Consider the following 6000-nt stretch of genomic DNA (forward strand, 5'->3'; position numbering starts at 1 on the left):
CTAGTTTTTTTTTTTTCTAGTTACTTGAATTCTTGGGAGGTTCTAGTTCCAGAGTCCAGAGAATAGTAAACCTATCTTTACTTTAGTGCGAGACAAACTAAGCAAGTGTTTGCAATCTGCTGCTTTGATTTTTCTTTGATGTATTTTTCATCTTCTGGTCTTTGGTAGCAGTTTGTTGGCTGTAACTTTGCTTTGCATTACCCCAATGAAATAGGTGGGATCCTTCCCATCGTTTTCTAAAGAAGTATAATGGAGTGAAGCCTGAAAAGACAGATTGAAATTTCAAACTTAAAAATCTGTACTAAAGTTGATTCATGTGCATTTAATTTGAGCTTGGTTGAGCTTTACTACGGCCAAGGGCTCATGACTCCCCTTAACTCACCACCAATGTAGGACTAATGATATCCTCCCTTCTACACCACAATATAGCCTCTTAGTTAAGGAGAATGTGTACGGATAGAAAGTGCCCTCATCTTTTGTTTTCACCACACACTGTAGCCCATCCTCATTTTTTGTTTTCACCACAGACTGTACTATATACAGATGAAAGGAGTCTTACATTTACAGAGGTGGTCCCCTACCTGGTGTGCCACTGTTGTAGCAAGGGCTTATGGCTTGGCACGTGAGATATTATTCATTCTGGCCCATGGGCCTCACTGTTTTATCCTTCAAAAGATACCTCACGTGAGATGAGTGGTCCATTCCTCTATAAGCCAGAGTCTTTCTTGACTCACAATCAATATAGGACTAATGATGCACTCTTTTCTACATCACAACAAGCCTAATTTGAAGTTAAACTGAGAATGGGCTTGTCTTGATATCCTCCAATCAAAATAGTCCTATACCAAGCTAGATCAAGCATGAAGGTTGTAATTCAACAGTCTTCTCCTCCTCTCTCTCTCTCTCTCTCTCTCTCTCTCTCTCTCTTTTTGTTTTGAGCAATGAAATTTAGTGTATTGTTTATAGGAACATCATTAAGATCCATTAAAGGCATAACATCTACATTTCACTTTTACTACTATTTATATTGAAGTGAGATTCAGCTATTGGATTTGTTTCAAGGAATGTCTGTGTTAGCAGAAAGCTATATAGTCTTGAATCAATTAATTTTCACCTAATATGATACTTTCAACTCTTAGTATTTCCATATTGTACATGCAATGCTTTTTTGTAATATTAACCATAATTCTTGATCCTTCATTGTGTTGAAACTGGCATACAGAGTAATTACAATTAGGACTAAGATGACCATTTTAAATCCTCTCATACTAGAACCAGTCATGGATGTCTTGCATCATCCACTTAATTTCCTATTCATTACCAACAATCTTCTTCCAGAACCAGTGCTCCCTCCACACTCCAACCATTGCTTCGAAGGTGCATTCTTGGTCCCTGGTAACAAATAAATGAACATAGTCATGAACACAAGCCACCCTCCAAAGAAGAAAAAGATTCCAAACTTGAGATGGTCAAGCATTGCTCGGAAGGTCTGCTCAACAACGAAGGTGAATACAAAGCTCACTGCTACCATAATACTCTGCCTGGTCGACCGTATCTCTAATGGAAAGATATCACTTGGAACCAGCCACCCCAAGGGTCCCCAAGACCATCCAAAACCTGCAACATAAACACTGATCCGAACCAATACAATGTATGCATAGCGTTTGCTCACCCTGCCATGATCACCAAGCTGCATCACAACTATTCCTCTGACAATTTATTGGGAAACAAACATTTGGACACCTTCAATTATTAACAAGGCCCGCAAACATCCATATAAAGGTTGAACAGTGCCTTTGTTAGTCGAATTAAGAGAATTAGAGAAGTGATTTTTTTTTCCCCCCATGAATGCTGCTTTTACTGATTTCTTCTTGTGGAAATATTGTAGCATTCAGGAGGTGATTTCTCTTGTTCCTGAAAGCTTAAGCTATTGGGAGGAGGATCTGATTAAGCTGACGAAGAGAGGTGAGCCCACCTATAGCCTGAGTCCTACATGACTCTTGTATTTCTCAGTGAGGAACCCATATGGCCATGTTTGGCTCTGATACCATTTGTTGTGGAGTTGCAATCTAAAAATTTAAAGCTATTGAGAGGAGAACTGGCTTAGGCTAATAAACTCATATGGCATCTTTTTTATTAATCAATATCGGACCATGGGAATAAGATCCTCTGTGGTACTCAAAAAATACCGTAAGGTGCTTTGCATATTTTAAGACATCCATCAAAAAATAGATGGTTAGTGATGTCTATCTAAACTGTTTAAATATCCCTAGAGTTTATCAATTCTTATTTTTTTAATATTTTAATATACACGTGTGAGTACGCGCAATCATCCATCTTTTGATGGACATCTTTGAAGCATGCACAGCATCTTACAATATTTTTTAAGTACCGCAGAAGATCCATTCCCATAAAAATATCTGCTAGCCTCCATAATCAACGCCTCTTCATAAAATGGTACTTATCTACTGGCTATGATCCATTGAGGTATACTTTTAAGATTAGGGTGGTGGACAATTATCAATCCTACAGTGCGTTCCCCGCTGTCAGCGGTCCCACCCATCACACTCTTGTAGACCTTTCCTACAGAGTGTGTGATGGATCCATTAGCATCCATGACTGGTTACAGTATTTTATACTAACCTTTTTAATCAAAAGAGAATAATTTTATGATTGTAACAGTATTTATTAATTTTTTTTTCATTCATAATTCAGTTATCAAAATAATTTTACCAATCAATGAACAAGCCATTCTAAGTTACATGCCTGTGGCAGCTCGTCAGAAACAGTCCTCTCAGATTGTTTGCTGTCATCTGCCGGAAGAACGTAATCTCAATCACTAAAAAAATCATGGACAATCCAATTATCTCAAATCCAGTGACAACATTTCAAGACTAAAGTTGAAAAATAGCAAACTAACCGATGATGAATTATCCCCAAGCAAATAAGAAAGTGACATTGGGACCATTGATGATGCCACACAATATATGGTACCCTCTAAATGATATCACATCGGACATGCTATAAACTTAGCCTGCGGTCAAAGTGAGGTTCATTTTCGGTGAGAAACTTCTATCCAATTAACCAATCCAAAGAGTAAATTTTCATTTTCTTTTAGTTGCCGTGTATAGGAACTTAAATATTACAAGGAGCTGTCTGATAGATTTCCACCTGACGGTGGTTTAACAATGGACCGCCCTTTAAAGAATTGCTCATGAGCCTTCTTGTACCGTGGTTTGACCTTATTGATTTGGAGCAAATCATGCTCTGTTTCTCATTTTGGATCCTGAACAACCAATTAGTTGCTCCTTCTACTGTACCCAAGATATTCGGAAGCAGGGTTTAAAGTGTTTTCCATTACTTCATAATTTAGAAGTAGATTGTGTTTGATTTTTCAGCGACAGGATGTTGTGGCTTATTTTGTTGAACTCGAATGAAGTTATGCATAATGCAGCCCACTCTTTTGAATGAATTAGAAAACTGGAAATGCACAAGAATAAATGATGAACTTGGGTTTCATTTGTCAAACCATATGGGATGGGAATATAAGTTCAACATGACAAATTAATATTAATACAAACAAAAATTGATAATTTCTACTAAGTTAGAAGTTCAGAACTGTGGGATGCATATATACATGCATACGTGTGTATATATATGTATATGTGTATATATATACTTATACATATATGTACATAAGTATGTGTGTGTATGTGTCACGCCCCCGACCCGAGATTTTGAATCGAGGGTCATGACAACCGCCGCATACTCATAGAAAACTCTTCCCATAAGCATGCAAGGCATCTTATCATGCTAATCCTAAAACAACAGCGGAATAATTATTCAATAATTTAAATCCAAAACATAACGACCTAAATTTTTTTTTATAAATATCTCAATAAATTCAACAATAATTCAAAGGCTTTGCATCAAATTCAATAAGCCTTCCAACCTAAAATAAAAGTACGAAGATTCTGCTTCTGATCACTCCTCTATTCATATCTTGTATCATCTTAATTCCTCAACATCTGTAAAAACAGTAAAATAAGAGGTAATGAGCTAGACAGCCCAGTAAGCAACGATCACTTCTCAACAGATTTCATCAGGCATATAAGTAAATAATCATTTATAGAAAATAAGCATATAGAGTTCATCAATTTCAATTATGCAATATAATTCATGCCAAATTCATTTCTTTTTCGAAATTTCAAGTTTCTTTCGGGATTTCAATTTCTTTTGTTCTTCAATTTCTTTTCGTCAACCATGAGCTATGACCACATTATCCCTGTGGCAGGGTCATAATACCGCGTATCTGCTTGCGGTGGGCTGCGAATCATCTGGCAGCCAAGTCCTTTGGAACCGCTGGTCTAACTGGCGGTTTTGTCGCTGGTCTATCTGGCGACATGTCGCTGGTCTTACTGGCGACGTAAATCCTCAGGACAGTCAATTGCCAACGTATATGCCCCCGTTGGCGGGGTCCTCAACATAGTCAGGTTGTCAATTCTTATTGTTTCTTATATCATAATTCTTCATAAATCATGTTTCATATTCTAATTTCGATAATTAAAACATATAATCATGTAGTATCGAAATCAATCAATATAATGTATCATGAAATCAATATATTCAATCATGCTTCATCATAACATTTCAAATAAGATATTTTCATAACAAAAATACCAGTCATCCCATTCATGCATCGTTTCACAAATCATGTCAGAAGAATACACTATAATTTGCCGATGAATCTAGAAAAGGTGAAACATTACTTACCTCGAACGCATTCCAATAAATCCATAAAATTCTATAAATTTTCTTCCAAAAATTCTGTTCGTAGATCATATCGCGATATCCCATGATCAAACATCCACAATCCTATACAGAATCAATTTGAATAATTAGAAAGAATACGAATTCTATATTTCAACGGTTTAGATTGGGTCCGATCATCTAATTTCATCTAATCAAAATCTAATTAGGACCTAAACGATCCAAAGTTTGACTATCAGATCAAATCGGATTCGAAGTGATAGGACCAAGGTTTCTTCATCGATTTCATAAAATCAAATGGAGAGAGAAAATCAGAGGAGAGAGAATTTATGAGGTACAATTCGAATTGATCAGGTGACACAATCCAACATTACGATGGGTCCAATATCTCGATTGGTGAAATCAATATGATCAAATCAAGTCATGGCTAAATCGAAAATCATGAATGATCAAATCTAAAGATTCATGGTCTGATTAGAGTGGGTGCCAGTACGTTGTCTGACAATCATGGATCAGGGTTCTTCATTAGAATCAGATCAGACTTATTAAAAGAAATTTCTTCATTCACTAACTTTTTTTTTTTTAGAGAGAGAATCAATCAAGAGAGAGAATATTTTAGAGAGAGAAAATTCTAGAGAGAGAAAATTCATCTTGAATTCTTCAGACAATATGATTCAACAAATTCGATCGATCAGATCAAATCATGCTAAGATTATCATGTGGACAATTCAATAAGATCATGAAAAATAAAATCTAAAAATACTTGATCTGATCAAAGTGGATGTCGGTGTACCGTCCGACGATCACGGATCAAAAATCCATCACGAGGATCATTTAAATTCATCGTCATTCTTCTCAAAATTCTAGAAATCTTAGGAGAGAGAAATAATCTAGAGAGAGAATTTTAGAGAGAGAAAGTAGAGAGAGAAAGTCTAATTCTAGAGAGAGAAAGTCAGGGTTCAGACTGAAGTGAAGAGAGAGAAACTCTCTCTCTCATCAATTTCAATTTTTTTTTCCCTTTTCTTTTTCTTTTCTTTTTCCTTCTTTCTCTTTTCTTTTTCTTCTTTTTCTTTTTCTTCTTTTTCTTCTTTTCTTCTCTTTTTTTTTTTTCCTGGTTCTTCCCACGCCGGAACAGAGGAGGACTTGAGGGACGTTGCCCGTGGTCCGACGGGCTGTGGCGGCACGACCGGTGGTCCGGCAGCGGCGACCGACAGCGATGGAGCCGGAGAT

This window comes from Elaeis guineensis, chromosome 12 (genome assembly GCF_000442705.2).
Source record: "Elaeis guineensis isolate ETL-2024a chromosome 12, EG11, whole genome shotgun sequence".
Lineage (NCBI taxonomy): Eukaryota > Viridiplantae > Streptophyta > Magnoliopsida > Arecales > Arecaceae > Elaeis > Elaeis guineensis.